Genomic DNA, 16,709 nt, shown 5'->3' with positions numbered 1-16,709 from the left:
TGCCGTCCCCTTCTCCTTTTGCCTTCAGTCTTTCCCAGCATCAGGGTCTTTTCCAGGGAGTTTTCTCTTCGCATTAGGTGGCCAAAATATTGGAGCTTCAGCTTCATTATCTGTCCTTCCAATGAGCACTCTGGGTTGATTTCCTTTAGGATGGACTGATTTGACCTCCTTGCAGTCCAGGGCACTCGTAAGAGTCTTCTCCAGCACCACAGTTCGAAAGCATCAATTCTTCAGCGCTCAGCCTTCCTTATAGTCCAGCTCTCACAGCCATACATTACTACTGGGAAAACCATAGCTTTGATTAGACGGACCTTTGTCGGCAAGGTGATGTCTCTGCTTCTTACTATGCTGTCTAGGTTTGCCATAGCTTTCCTCCCAAGGAGCAAGCGTCTTTTCAATGGGTCCTCCCATTGTCATTCTCTTGGCTTTGGTACAGATCAGAGCTGCTGCCGCTACTGCTCTTAGGCAACTTGGCCATCTTCATGCTACGACATCTAGGACTTTGGAATAATATCCCACTGGTCTCTAAGAGGGCCTTTTTCGCTGGCAAAGCACTCCTCAAGCTATGCCCTTATTTTCATGCACATAAAGTCTAAATGGCCGGCTGGGATTTGGTATGGCCAGTGCGGGTGGTGACACAAGAGCAGCTTTAAGACTGAGGAAAGACTTATTTATTCTTTCTGCAGTGCCTCATACAGCGGCCGCGCTGTTTCCCCATAGTTTGCTATCCATAGTTGGCAGAATCTGGTCAACTCCAGGTAGGCCTTCAATTCGTGGGGGGACTTAGGGACAGGAGTGTCACGGATGACTTCGACTCTTTCTTGCCCTAGGCTCCAAGTCCCTTTAGTTAAGTGGTGGCCTAGGAATTTTACAGTTGGTTGGGCCAACTGTACTTTTTCTTTTGACACTTTATAACCCCCCCTAGTTGGTTGACTCTGTTTTCTATTAGGCTCTAGTCCTCAGTGGCCTCTGGGGTGGATTTTTCTGCAACCTTTAAAAGGGCCATTTGGTAGTTACTACTCTGCTGTTTAGGGAGCCGTATCTCCATCCTTCCATCAGGAGTAAAAGCAATCTCAATTTGGAGTTTAGTCAATGAGTCCCTCCCTAGCAATGCCACCGGACAGGAGGGGGTACAGACAAATGCATGTTCTAGGTGTGTTTTTCCAACCTTGGTGAACAGGGGACGAGAGAGGGGCACTTGGGTTGCCCTTCCCTCGACCTCCATTATGGTGGTGAACCCCCCCACCTCCCGTTGGGGCTCACTGAGGGGGAGGACGGACGGGGCGGCCCCTGTGTCTACAAGGGCTTTGTAGGAGCGGCCCCCAACCTTTATTTTGCCCATGGGGTCCTGTCTTGCCTCAGAGACGGCTAAGAGGGGGCCGGGCCCTGGTCTGTCTTAATCTCTTTCCTGTTCATACAGAACTTTCTGCGCTCCTCCCGTATTTTCCCCTCTCTCTTTCTGCTTCAAAGCCTCACAGTCACGCTTCTAGTGTCCCATTTTCTTACAAAAGGCACATTGATCTTTCCCCAGGGGAGATCCTTTCCTTCCCCCTTTCCTCCCCTTTCTAGCTCCCTCTTTGTCAGGTTTAAGAACCGCAGCAAGGAGCTTGGCCTGCTTCTTGTCTTTTTCTTTTTCTTTTTCTTTTCCTTCTTTTTCTTTTTCTCGCCTCTCATAAACCTTTTGAGCTACTTCAACTAAAACTCCTAGGTCAGCTGCCAAGCCTCTTTCAACTTTTTCTCTGATGTCCTGGCAGCTATTTCCCACGAACTGAGTCGTGAGGATCCTTAAATTATTTGGATCATTCAAGTCAATGTCAGTATATTTGGTGAAGGCTTCCCTTAGCTTTCGGAGGAACACAGCAGGAGGCTCGTTTTTGTCTTGTTTTAAAGTCAGAACTTTTTGCAAATTGGGGGCCCTCTGCGCAGCTTGTCTCATGCCTGCTAAAATGAGCCAAAAATACAGCATGCCTCTCTTTGTGCAGCGGTGGCTAGTCTCCGATCAGGCCGTCTTAAAGTCAACACTGCTGCTATCTGATCTTCGGTCACAAGGGGGAGCTCCTCCCTAAGCTTGGCGCGCGCCGGCAAGAATAATCGGTTTCTGACTAAGGAAACAAGTGTTTAATAATATCTGTGTGTCGTCCCAGGTAGGATTGTGTGTGAGCCTCACATTTTCTATTAAGGACAACAATGGACTGGGGTCCTCCTCAAAGGAGGGGTTAAATTGTTTCCAATTATACAAGTCAGATGTCGTGAATGGGACATAAACAAACAACGTCTCTTGAGGATATTGGGCGGTAGAGTCGGGGACCTCTCTAATAGGGAAGGTCAATTTTTTTTTAATTATCACAGGGAGGGCCAAGGACATACATTTAATTACCCATGGGGCGGGCCTGCCGCCGAGAGGTACACAAGTTGCCCACAAATCAATATAAGGGAACTGGTCCCAACTTCCCCTCTGTGCTACTGTAGTTCGCACATCAGATACCAAGGTTGGGTCAAAAGACCCCTCAGGTGGCCATTTGGGTTCTAATACTGGCCATTCCCGAGTGCAAAAAAAGACAAGATGATCCTTTGTCATCTTAGTTCTATAATCTTGCTTAAAACGTGACCAATTGCGCAAGCAACACTCCAAGGGCGTATGGGACTTCTTCGCAGACTTAGATTGGGACCCGCCCATGACGGTGGGAATTTCAGTCAGCAATTCTTGCGCTTCGCCCTCCTCTGACCTAGCCCGTCTCCGGGGTAAGGAAATGCAGATCGGGGCTCCCCACTCGCTTCGCCCGTAGGCGTCTCACACAATCACAAACACACCACCGTCCCGCGTTTATCCCCTAATGTAAGCTGTTTCACTTACCCCAAAAGCCTCTTCTGTCCCGCCCGCAGCTGCGTCCAGCTGCTTATTGATCCACTGCCGGTGCCTAAAAGGAGTGATCACGTCTCCCTCTTCCTCTGGCGTTGGTCCCCGAGCGCCTCGGCCGCCGCCATCGTGAGGAGAAGGCAGTGTAAACAACCGCCTGTGGCCACTTCTCCTCCGTGGCCCCTCGGCTCAGCGCGAAGGGGACGCGCCCCGAAGCAGGATCCGAGTCACGGCACCAAATTGTTAGATAAAAATAGTCCTTGCTTTCGGTTTAGAAGGAAAGGATGCCAGGCAGGCAGCAGTGGATCCAACACTATTTTATTGAAACGTTTTGCAAAACGGGTGCAGAGCAGTCTGGACCTCGAGACACGTGTGCAAAAGCCTTTTATACCATATTGCTTCTATTGTTCTTACTAGTAACCAATGAAACAGTTAGTACATCGGCTCACCAAGTCAATAGCCAATAAACAGTTAGTATCAGCTTACCGAACTGTTAGTTATGAGCACGTCAGTATGATTTTCTTTTTGCTCTGCCTACATTTTTCGCCACTCGGGCTTTTATGTAACTTGAGACGCCAACAGTTACGGAGTCTCTTTTTCTAACATCAGTGGTGCCCCTTTGGTTACAAAAGGACCGCCATTTCATACATAAGTGCCTGTTTGAAGGGCTAGAAGAAATTGGTCCTTTTGCTCTTCTTTGAGGGCATTGATTTGGACTAGAAGGCAATGTTGGCTCCACTCATGTTGGCTCAGTTCAGATGTAACACCACCAAACCGTTGTTGCTGTCACATAAAGAAGTTTCGGGCTTGCATGCTCCTTCTTCCCTCCTTGCCACTCGTGCTTTGATTCCTTCACTGGTGCCTGACTTTGCGGCAAACCATAGTTTGCAATAACATCTCTTTTTCTGGCTGGGCCTGGTGCTTTTACTAGCTGCACAAGCAGCTGTTTAGCATGTGAAGTTGTCCCCCGCCCCATCACTTTCACTCCATGCCACTGAAAGCTGCACCTATATTTATTCATTATATTCCTACAGCGCCCAATAGCTAAAACTCTCTGGGTGGTTCACAACAATTAAAACCATAAAATACAGCATGATAAAACATAATATAAAACTTTTTAAAAGTTTAAAACTACAGAATAAAACCAAAGGAAAAACCAGCAGCAGAATTATATATGGGTGGGGGTTAGATTGCTCACCCACCAAGTCCCCCGCCACCCACATCAGCACTGCTATGTCTGATTGGAGATAACAGCAGGATTCCTCCAGGGGGCAAGGCTTGGCCTCCATGCCTCATGCCCTGGAGGAACCCAAAACCTGGTTTGGACAGTCTGGATTAGGCCCAGGGGACGTGGGTTCTGGATATCTGCTGTAGAATTTCTGTCTGGTAGGCAGCTCCTCAAGGTACAGGAATCCTCTATAAACAAAAAAAAAATTCCCAGCCGTTTGCTAAAGTGATGGCAGGGTGGGGGAGATTTGCAAGATTTAGAAAAAAGAAACCAGATACAAGTAGTAGATTATTCCTGGATTATTTTTCTTCTCTAATAATAATCTGTCTTCACATCCCAGCTCAGACTGCAGTGCTACTGTCAGGCCAAAGCCTACTAAGTGCAGCAGAAGGAGATATTTCCTTTTGACGTTCACAGCTTCAGCCCTCAAGCAATTAAGATCTCTTGGCTGGTCAGAAAGCATGACAAAATGCATGAGATCTTCATATATCTTCTGGGGTCCCATCCTCCTGTGGCACTAATGGTTTGTTTGCTTTGTCACGTAATACAAATGGTGAATGCGACTAACAATGTTATCACATACATCTGTGAAGTCTAACATGAGTCTCTGGAAAAACCTCTACAGAGAAATACAACATTGTTGGTCACAAGTGGCCACAGATCTGTTTCTTTTATGGGCACAATCCTATTTATTTATTATATTTATATCCCTCCTTTTTTCCATTGTGGAACTCAAGGTGGCTACATGTGGTCTCACCTCCAAGCACTGGCCAGACCCAAACCTGCTTAGCTTCAGCAAGGTGGCTACCTCAAGTGCCTTCAGACCGTGTCTTGGGATCTGGCTGCCTAAGGAATGACAGGAGCTTTAGGACTTTTTTCTGTCTAAACATGCATAAGATTGCATCCTAAAGCAGTTTTCTTCTGGGTGGTACTTCACTTAGCATGGCTGCTTACGCTTTGGCAAAAAAGAAGAGGAAATGCATCACTAAAGAGGAGGACAAAAGAAGACACGAATTTGCATAAAATGTGTATATGGCAATGTTATTTGTATGTGTAAATTTGGAAATAATTACTATAATTTAAATAGAAATACAATACATCTCACTGTTTTTATCAGGTTGTTTGTGCAGGGTAGGTACTGCAGGCTTCTGTGACATTTGGCAACCATAGGGATGGTCAATTTAAGAAACCCAGACATAGCAAAAGATAGGCAAAGGTGGGGAACCAACAGCACAATCAGTCTTGTCCGAAGCCCTAAAGGTCCTGTATGTAAGGCTAAATTTAGCAACAGCAATCAAATGCGCTTGATCTCGTCTGATCTCGGAAGCTAAGGAGGGTCAGCCCTGGTTACTTCTTGGATGGAAGACCGCCTGGGAATCAGGCTTCCTGCACTGATCAGGGGGTTGGACTCAATGGTCATGTAGGCCCCTTCCAACCCTACGATTCTATGATTCTATATTAAGAGCCCTGGATTGGGCAAGCCATAATTGAGTTGTTGAGTATGCAAGCATATTCCAGTCCTAGACTGAATCTTTCAGATATGATCTAATCACCTGTCTAGTTGCAAGTTCTGGAATTTCCCCATTTTTCGAAAGGGTCACATTTTTCATTAGCTTTGGGCTCAGGACACAGTGGAAGTTACTTCCATGTAAGCATTGCTGTGTCATAATACATATGTCATGTTCTGTTAGTCTTGCAGAAAGAGTATGTGTTGCAATAGCTGCGCAAATTTAAGCTGCGGTCCTGTGCAGTTTTACCTGGGAGTAAGACATACTGAACACAGTGGGACTTACATCAGAATAAACTAACACAAGAGCCTTTAATCGTGTAAAAGCACTTGCTCAAAAGGAAAGGCAAGTTGCAAATCATATACAGGATCTTTGAAACTATATGGCAACGCATCCAAATAATCATGAGTAGCACACATTGTTTCTGGGGCTGAGAGGACCACGGGGATAACTTTCGATTCATGTACCAAGACCAAATTCTCCAGGACAGAGGTATCCATTTCTCTTTGTTTAAACAAATAGTTCTATTCTGTTGGTGGAGAAAATAACAGGACAGGCTCAATAAAATGAAATGAATAATCTCTGGGCAAGGCAATCCCAGCAAGCAGTCAGTCTTGGAGGCTGAGGCTAAAGAGGTGATAAAGTGCATGTCAAAAAGAACCATTTCTATTGATTTTAATAATGACATTTGTTTCTAAAACTAAGACACTATCATTGGGACACGGGATTTATCATTGGGGTGGCCGTCGCTTGCATCATGGTGACAGGTTCATGCAGCATATTTTTCACCATATTTTATGAAGAGCAGCTTGCAAAAGTTAAATGGCTAAAAAATATATATGATAAAATGCTTTAACAGGGAGGTCACTCACTTTAGTCAGGTTCATTCATTATCTGCAAAAGGGGGTTGAGGAAGTGAGCCATAAAAGGTTGCATAGAGCAGCGTCCAATGCTGCCTGCAAGCTAGCAGGGCCTACTGCTAGCACAATGGAAGCTAGCAGTTGAGGAAGCAAGTGGAAAGAGCAGAAAGACACACTTCAAGAATGGCGCAGGTCAGTGGAGCTCCCATTTCAGTAACAATAATTTCTATTAGTTTCCGGGGTTGCTTTAGGGAGCGCAAATTCCTGTTGTGATAGCAGTAGGCCCCAGAGGCACAACGGAACTACTAATAGGCATGGCGGAGAATTCCGCCACAGATTTCAGTGGCATTCGGATTTCAGTGGCATTGCACTGGCATTCTGCCCCCCGAAACCCGTGGCGGAACGGCCTCCCCGCCCCCACGGAATCCCCCCTGGGACGAAGCTTATCTGGGGCGGATGTTCCGGTGGCGGCAGCAGCAGCAGCTGGTCTCTTGGCCAGCTGCTGCAGCCGCAAATGGCGGCCACCGTAGTGGCCGCCATTTGCATCCTGCCAGGCTGCCGTGATAGGCTACGTAAGTATTTACATAGCCTATCACGGCAAACAGCAGGGGCGCAAATGGCGGCTGCTATGCCGTTTGTGCCGCTGCTCTTTCCGTGATAGGCTATGTAAGTATTTACTTACGTAATCTATCACGGAAAGAGCAGCGGCGCAAACGGCGTAGCGGCCGCTCTTTGCGCCCCTGCTCTTTGCTGTGATAGGCTACGTAAATACTTATGTAGCCTATCATGGCAGCCTGGCAGAACGCAAATGGCAGCCGCTGCAGCAGCCGCTGCAGCAGCCGCCATTTGCGTCCGCAGCAGCCGGCCATGGCCAGAACTCCAGCTGCGGACGGCCCTGGCTGGCGGCTCCACGGAGCCGCCGCAGAGCAGAGCCAGCCCAGGGAGGATGCCGGGGGAAGGGACAGAGCGCCTCCCCCCCACTGCGAATCAAAGCTGCGAAAGGTAAGTGACTTTCGTACATCCCTAGGAACTAGTGGAGGCACAGTGACAATACTGGATCCTGCCCATAATATGCATTGGTTATTACTGTCTCCTGTCTCTTCCAAAAAGGGGAGCCAAATTTGTCACTTAAATAAATAAGAACTTAAGAAGAGGTCTTTCCCATCACCTGAAAAACAAACTGAAGACACTAGGGATCGAACCTCAGACCTTTTGCATGCAAAACATGTGCCACAAAGCTACAGCACCTCCCTGTTGGTGAGCCATCATAGAGCAGCTTTGTAGCTGACAGTGCAATCCTATTCATTTTCCCACTATGTTCAAGGGGGCTTACTCCTGGATAGCCAATCTACATTACAACTTTAAACTGGTTTCAAACCAGTTTATCTAAAGGGATCCTGCAGTTTCATGAGAGTACTGAGAATTCTTTGCTAGAGACCCCTGCCCCCTGCCCAAGCGGCCCCTCTTCCTAGAGCTACAATTGCCAGAATTCCTGTATTTGGTAGCCGTAATCACTAAAAACAAGTTTGAAACCAGTTTAAAGTTGTAATGTAGATTGCCCCTTCAAGCGTGTTTAGGATTATATCCTGTGTTTTCTTTAGTAGCAGAGCTTCAGGTTTCCTAAATCATCAAGCTTGACCTGATTTTGATTAATGAAACAATCAGACTCATATGCAACATAAAACAGATTCAGATTCAAAACAGTTTAGGTGCAATGTGATGACATCAACACGAGACCACACTATTGGATAATAGGAACAACTCCACATGCTTCTAGACACTGAAGGGTGATAGAGAATGTGTAGGTTGATCACTATATGAACAGAATGCTGAACTAGATGGAGTGTTGGTTTGATCCAGCATGGCTCTTCTTATGCTTTTATCAGTTCCTCCCTCCCCTTCCTCTTCCTTCTTCCTCCTTCTCCTCTTGCCGCTGCAACAAGTGCTATGCAGCTCTCTTCCTGAAAGATGCAAGTTACCAAATATCATGCCTTTGCTTACTTACACACACACACACACACACACACACACACACATCTTTAGGGGGTTCTTGTAGTTAAACAGTGTTAGATAGCCTTCTTTGAGGATGTGTATAAAAGCACTAATAAAGTAAGTTGCTTTGAACTCCTTTTAAACTGGCTCTAACCTGTGTTTATTCCCTCCAATACTAAATGCTGCATTGCTGTGCTTTCTCTATATAAGGCAACTCTGCTGTAAGTCACATCAGACTTTCCAACACGCACAAGGGAACATGCAGCCTTTTCTGAGGCTCGAGAAGATGTTACCAGTATAGCCAAGCAGGCAGCCATTGGAAGCCAATGACAGATTTTATAGCATCTCCTCCTGCCTGACCTACATGCCTGCTATACAGGATGACAAGGCAGAATTCAAATGCCAGATCCATCACTGCTAAAGTGCCCAATATGGAGGACCACAGTTGTTTATGTTACTGATAGCAGCCAATGGCATATAGATCAGGGTTTTTTTGGTAAATAATAATGTAAAAATATTTTTCACTTTTAATGTCTTGTTCAATGAATTATATGTAAGCAACTCTGGGAGCCTTTTTGGCTGAGGAGCAGCATAAAAATACTTCAAATAAATAAACATACTGCCTGTCATGTAAAACATATCCAGGCAGTGTATATGATTAAAACGATAATATAAGAATATAACTAAAACATACGAAAACATAACCAGTGACCATCAGGAAACTAACAATCATGTTGCCTATGGATGACTTGGCCATCACTTGGGTCAGTTGGAGCCAGATTATGAATAGCAGCAATGTGCTAGAGCAGGGGTGTTTAATTTCAGGCCTGTGGGCCAAATCCAGATCTGGGGTCCTAATCCAGCCTCTAGAGGGCCTTGTCTCCTTCCACTGGGCTACCCGCATTCCCGCAACCACCAGTCATTGGGTGGTTTTCTGGATTCTGTGTATTTTTGGTGTTTCTGGTATTTTGGCCTTCCCTCTTTGCCTTCAGCCCTGAATTTGGCCCTCACACTGAAAGAGGTTCAACACTCCTGTGCTAGAGAGACAGGGACTGAACATATATTGCCTCCTTCTTAGTGTCCTGTAGCGTATTATGCACCAACCAATGGTACTTAGGTGGTCACAAATGGTGTTCAAAGTGGGTCTTCACTGCACTTCCTTCCTTCTTGTGGCAGCAATAATCTGCATGCAGGTTGCCACCTATGCTGGTTACATTTTTAACCCCATGTTCGGTCCTCTAAATGATCATAGGGAGGTGGGTAGAGTGGCCGCAGCTTGGGTAGCCGTCTTCCCACCTTCTTGAGGGGAAATGTCCTAACAGCTGTGGCAGGAGATAAGTAAGCCAGGTGAGTGGAATGTTGACAAGGGGAGAGTCATGGCGACAGTTGCTAGGGGAACTGGAAGGTGGGGAGGAGGGCGGTTAAAAAGGCACTTGGGGAGGGGGCTGGAGAGGGAAGAGGAAGGGAAGGGAGAAGGTGGCTTTTGGGAGAGGAGGCTTTTCAGGAGCATGTGAGCAGGAGGTCTACATGAGGAGCCGGCCTTCAGGGGACAGAACGGCTATGAGAGGCATGCAGGAGGCCGGCTACATTAAACACACCTCAGCAGCAAACTGTTGGACTCGAAAGAGCAAAGACCCTGTGTGTGCACACAGCAACTGAACTTGAAGAACTACAAGAAAGGACAAAGGGCTGATTCCATTGTAAAGTGAGGGAGGGAAGTGACATTTATTATCTACTGTTACTTATTTTAAATCCAAAGGAGCTTTGTTAGTTTACAGAAAATTTTGCATGAAATCTCCCCACCCCTCCTTTTTAAAAATCTCAGTTTGGGAGCTGACCCAGCAAGTCATTACATCTTCTGTTCACCTCGGGTCCCTGTCCAAGGAGAGAAATTTTACCCAAGGGCATTGCTTTGCTTTGGTTTCAGAATGGACGGCCTGTTGAAGAAGTGACACAGTTTGGACCCTTCCCTTTTGAAAGTGATCTTTATAGCGTATGGAGCCAGACTGAATATACTCCGGCTAGATCAAACACAGCCGCTTTGGAAAAGAGAAAAACACCCCTCTCCTGCAAAATAAATCACCAAGGTAAGATGACGCTATGGACTTAGCAAATTTGATTTTTCGTTTATTTGCCTTTGCATATATTATAGGGGCATTTTCCAGCATTTTCTCTATAGCAACAAGAACTAGAAACATATAAATAGCAGAGTTTTTAACTGTTTCAACAGGCACACATTATGTCACTATTCCCCAAATGGCCTTTGTATAACAGGATGCATTGAGTGCAACTGCCAGTTGGGAACAAGTCACCTAACCCATTATACGATTTCATTATTCTTCATCTAACAGGGGACACCCCCCCCCCCCAGAAGTCCTCTGGATCACTGCAGAGCCTTTAGTTCCTGTGGCAGGAGGGGAGCTGAGGCTAAACTGCAGAATTCCTAACTTCTCCCCTAACCTAGTTAAGTTGAACTGGTTCCAAGATGGAAATCCGCTACACCTGACAACCTGTCACTCAGTCTCTGTCATTGACACCCATGACTTGCACCCATGTGGAGCCTTCTGGGATTTACACCCACACAGGGATGGTGGTGGGAAAGACTGTGCTTAGGGTGGAAGACAGAGGATCAAAAGAATGTGTAAAAGGAACATAGACTTTGCAGATGCCTGGTGAGTCCTGTCCTTTTGGATGGCTAAGGGCGCAATCCTATGCATGTTTAGACAGAAAAAAGCCCTAAACACACATAGGATTGCACCCTTAGTTGAAAAGATGCTTGAACAAACACTGTATCAGTTTATCAAGGCCCCCTTTGGACATAACTTCTGGCCTCTTTTATACCCACAGGTATAAAGGAGGCCAGAAGTTATGCCCAAAGGGGGCCTTGATAAAGTGATATGAATAGAAAGCAGCAAGGTAGGAGCTGAAATGGGGTCTGACCTGCATTCCAAACCTCTTTCTCTGCAGGATAGAACTCGGTATACTTTGGCTTTCAGCCCAAGATTGTCATCTGTAAAAATACCACATAGAGTGGCAGAGGGATTAAATGTTGCTTACAGAGTGCTTTGAAGATGTTCATTTCTAATTATTAATATTACTGTGAAGCTATTACAATGTAGCCTTTGGCTGCTTCCTGAAAGTAACCAGAATGCTGGGACAGGGGTAGGTCAGCTGCTGATTTTTATGGGTGGGGAAACATTATGAAAGACCGAGTCCTCGAGATAGAGATAACAGCACTTCTTCGGTTGATTTTTTTTTTAGGGGGTCTTTTTTTTTTTTTAGGGGGTCTTTTTTTTTTTAGGGGGTCTTTTTTTTTAGGGGGTCTTTTTTTTTTTAGGGGGTCTTTTTTTTTAGGGGGTCTTTTTTTTTTAGGGGGTCTTTTTTTTTTAGGGGGTCTTTTTTTTTTTAGGGGGTCTTTTTTTTTAGGGGGTCTTTTTTTTTTAGGGGGTCTTTTTTTTTTAGGGGGTCTTTTTTTTTAGGGGGTCTTTTTTTTTTTAGGGGGTCTTTTTTTTTAGGGGGTCTTTTTTTTTTAGGGGGTCTTTTTTTTTTAGGGGGTCTTTTTTTTTTTAGGGGGTCTTTTTTTTTTAGGGGGTCTTTTTTTTTTAGGGGGTCTTTTTTTTTTTAGGGGGTCTTTTTTTTTTTCTTTTAGGGGGTGGGGCACAAGAATCCCTGCTTTTATTAGCTGATTTAGGTTGCAGTCCCATGCACAGTTATTTGGGAGTATTCTCCGTTGAACTTAGCGGGACTAAGTTCCAAGTAAATGTACATAGGATTGCACTGTTGCTCCTAGGATTGACATGTGGTTGCCACCAGAACTGGGAAATATTATGGTCTCTTCACTGGGATCATGGTGTGTGCAGATTCCTGACTGGAATATGGCAAAAGAACACTAGGGTAGGAACAACCATTGGTTAATACCTGTGAATTTTCTCTGCATGGAAAGAACATAGCCAGGATGTGACCAGAGGGTGAACTGCCCCACGTGGAACACTGATTTGCCCCACCTAGTGTGTTTTCAAAAAAGAAACACCATGGTTTTAAATTTGTGAAAAAGATAATTTACATTTAAAGAATGAGAGCTTGTTTTTAGAATACAACAGTGTGTGTTTGTTTGTTTTGGTGATGGTTGGTGCAGCCCTCAAATCTCCATCCACCTGCTCTGCCCACCCAAGATTCCTCCTAAGTTTTTCAAGATCACTATCTGTTGTCATGCATAACAGAGCAATCCTAATGCCTTGGTGAAGTTAGGGGGAGGTTGGGGCAGAAGAGCCCCTCCGCCCAGAAGACTCCCAGCACACTTGCAGAAAGCTCCATAAGCATATGACCACTGCTGGTGGTGTTTCTCCTAGCGGTAGGTCCCAAAACAGGGTATTCTGGGGGCAGGTCAGAGGTGACCTTGGAGCTGCTGGATTCAAAGCCCCTTTGTTCCCTCAAGGGGCCCTAGGATTATGCCTTGTAACTACACCAGCCTGGAGATGGAGCAGTTAATTCCCTCCCCTTGCCCCCGAAATTGGTGGTGGGGTGTAAAAAGTCCTCCCCACTCTGGCCAGAGCAAGACAGCAAGCTTTTTAAAGTGATGGATCACCCACTGGTTCATCCCCCCCCACTCTGGCTTAGGATAGCTCTGCTCTTGAAAACAATCGCTGGCTGCGTCAATAAGTGTTTATCACGCTGTAGTCAATCTGCTCAGATGGTATTTGGGGGGGTTCTGTACTTGCTGCTGTTTTTGATTGGATTTGCTAGATGTTGTTATTCCTGGGCTGTACTGCTGTACCTGCTTACCTAGGAGCAAGCCCCATTGAACTCAATAGGTCTTACTTCCAAGTAGATATGTATAGGGTTGTGCTGTTAATGTCTTTATGAATTGCATTTATGATTTTAATGTGTATATGTCACCTTGGGTGCCTTTGGGTAGGGGGTGAGACTGAAATGCTATAGAAAGAAAGACGAAGAGACATGCCCAAAGCAGATGGAAGTTATTGCTTACCACCACTAGCAGACCTGTCTCCCATTTCCCTATGCTGCTTAAAATTACATTAACTTCTCAAGGATTAGTGGTGGGGTGAACTTTGCGATGCACTTCGTTCATTGTTTGGAGATGTTGATGGGGATGAACAATTCCATTTGGTTAAGCAATAAGGTTTAAGAGGGAAGCAATGTCATAGGTGGGGCATGATGGCCACAGACCCCTTGAAGTTAGTTTACTGTATGTAGGATTGCCAACTGATTAAATGAAATTTGGCTTGTTCTTCTCTTTTGCCTTTAACAGCAGCCTTATGTGCAGAAATCAATAGGTGATGCTTTTCATGCATGGGGAGAATCATTCCAACTGGTTAATATCTGCAGATCAAGCTGTTGTTAAAGTGCACCGCTACAGTAGCTGGTTGAAAAGCCGGCATCCATGATGGCATGCCAAAATGGTAATTCTATATCTTTACCTTATTGGAAGAACCCCGAACAGTGCTCATTTAAGAGGTGAAAATTGCACAGAAGCAAACCAAACTGAGCTAAGGAATAAATGGACTGAATTTCAAACTGGGAAGGAAGATAAAAGCAGCAAAAGAAAACTTACACTGTCTGCAACCACTAGATGTTGCTCTTCACTTCCATCTGGTGAAGTGAACGGTCGCCCCTTTTAGACTTTGGCCAGAGAATTTCATTCTAAGAGTTGATTCATATTTCATCTTGAAAACTTGGATTAAAAAGGTTGATTAGATGGCAAAATACATGTTTGCATTTTAGCTGCCTGCAATAAACATGAATGCAATGATCAGGAAAGTATTGGGCACCTGACAGCATCACACACACATTCACAGCAATCAACTTAGAAAATTACAGTTCAGAAGTAACAATTTCCAGAGGGTAGCCAGGTTTAGGCTATTGCTGCAAAAATAACAGAGTCTTGTATCACCTTAAAGACTAACCATAAATGACTACTGTTAATAATGTGATTTTTTCCATTTTTCCATTTAATTTCCTTCTGACCTCATTGTTTACAACCTCCCCCGCCCATGTACCATATATAAACATGAAACCCTTCATAACACTCCATGCATCTGATGAAGTGGATCTGATAATCATGAAAGCTTATGTAAGTTTAGAACTAGACTGCAAGCTTTTCTACACCAGGCTATTAATCGGCTGTTAAGCTGCTGTATCTACTTTCAATTTCATCACAGCATTGAGATCTGAGCACTACATGAAGATTGTTTCCTTTCCTGCTTTTCCACTACATAACTCCTAGGTGGCACTGTGGTATAGCAAAATAGCACAAATACACAAATGAAATAGTGGTTTCTTTCCCTTTCACATTTTTCCTGCTCTAAAAACACTCACTGAAAGTGCTCGTTAGACACAGAAGCGAAACTAGAGGGTCACAGTGTTGTCTAAGGAACCTGTAAACAACCATGAGTAGGGAATGACAAGTGCACAATAAATGCCTCATGCAGAAAAACCCTTTAAAACATTCCCTAGAAGGGGGTGCCCATAACTCAGTGGTAGTGTCCATGCTTTGGGAGCAGAAGGTCTCAGGTTCCTGGTATTTCCCATCAAAAGGACCTTAGGAAGCAGGTCATGGGAAAGACATCTGCCTGAGACTCTGAATTGCTACTTCTACTCAGTGTAGACAGTAGTGGGCTAGACAGACAAATAGTCTCACCTGGTATAAGGCAGTTTTCTTAACATGTCATCAGAAGCCTGTTTTAAGAAGTCTTAACATACATCTCAAAAAATAGATATACCAAACTGTTCTTAAATCACAGGTAAGCAAGCTGGTGCCATCCAGTTGTTTCAGACTACAGTCCCCATAACACCTGACTATTGGCAATGCTGGCTGGGGCCGATGGGAGTTGCAGTCCAAAACATCTGGAGAGTACCAGGTTCCCTACTGCTGGCTTAAATAAACCACCTCACCCATTCCCACCAATAATACTTGTATAGAGAATGGGATTTGGGCAGGTGCCACTTCTCAAACATCTGTGTCAAGATTTGAATGCTAAAATTCTCACCTCTACAGTTATTAAACACAAAAGCCCCTAAAGTAAAAGCTTGTGCATTCTTAATAATAAGTCCCAGTGGTGCTGAGCAGGACCTTCTTTTATAATGGGCCAATTTCAGAATCCAGTTTGTTGTTGTTCAGTCGTTCAGTCGTGTCCGACTCTTCGTGACCCCATGGACCATAGCATGCCAGGCCTTCCTGTTAGGGATGTCAAAGAATTTCGCCACGAATCTCGGGGAGGCCAAATGCCAGCGCATTCGGCCCCCCGAAATCGGTGGCAAAACGGTCTGCCCCCCGCCCCCCCCCGGGACAGGACTTACCTTTGGCAAATCTTCCTGGCGGCGGTGGCTCCGGCCCCCATTTCCAGTTAAAAACAAAACAAAAAAACGTGATAGGCTACGTAAAGATTTATGTAGCCTATCACGGCTAGATTTTTAAAAAACACTGTGATAGGCTAAGTAAATGTTTACGTAGCCTATCACAGCTGATTTAAAAGAAAAAAAAAACCCGCGCCCATGCGCTATTTGCATTCCCCTTATTTTCGCCGTCTTAGTCTACGTAAATGTTTACGTAGATTAAGACGTGCCAAAATAAGAAACGCAAATGGCCCATGGGCGCCGCCATTTGCGTACGCGGGTTTTTTTTCAAATCAGCTGTGATAGGCCATGTAAACGTTTACGTAGCCTATCACAGCTGACTGCAGGAACGCAAGTGGCGGTGGCTATGGCCGCCGCCATTTGCAGAGCCGGCCGGCCAGGATTCGGGGGGGGAGGGACAGAGCGCCTTCCCCCTGGCCAGAATTTTGAGGGGAGGGACGGAGTGCCCCCCCGGCCAGAATTTCGGGGGGGAGGGATGGAGCGCCTCCCCCCCACCGCGAATGTCACCCTTCGAAAAGGTGACTTTCGTACATCCCTACTTCCTGTCCTCCGCTCTCTCCCAGAGTGTGCTCAAGTCCATATTCATTGCATCGGTGATGCTGTCTAGCCATCTCATCCTCTGCCGTCCCCTTCTCCTTTTGCCTTCAGTCTTTCCCAGCATCAGGGTCTTTTCCAGAGAGTTTTCTCTTCGCATTAGGTGGCCAAAATATTTGAGCTTCAGCTTCAGTATCTGTCCTTCCAATGAGCAGTCAGGGTTGATTTCCTTTCAGAATCCAGTAGGGATGGACAAATCTGTCAATTTTGGTTTCTCTCAGTCTCTTGTTTTTCCAATTTAATTTTTTTTTCTAAACTTGAGATTTGTTTTAGAAGTTTGCATCAACATGCATACG

General features: G+C 45.3%; 1 pseudogene; it reads left to right on the top strand.

Annotated features, from left to right (window-relative positions):
- The first annotated feature begins 4,144 nt into the window (after positions 1 to 4,144).
- LOC146348805 (uncharacterized) lies at positions 4,145 to 12,889 on the top strand (annotated as a pseudogene).
- The last annotated feature ends 3,820 nt before the right edge of the window (positions 12,890 to 16,709 follow it).

Source organism: Heloderma suspectum, chromosome 4 (genome assembly GCF_057233095.1).
Source record: "Heloderma suspectum isolate Gila_16-S chromosome 4, 16-S_ref, whole genome shotgun sequence".
Classification (NCBI taxonomy): Eukaryota; Metazoa; Chordata; class Lepidosauria; order Squamata; family Helodermatidae; genus Heloderma; species Heloderma suspectum.
Note: the sequence above shows the minus strand (reverse complement) of the source record. Positions and strands in the feature narration are given on the sequence as shown.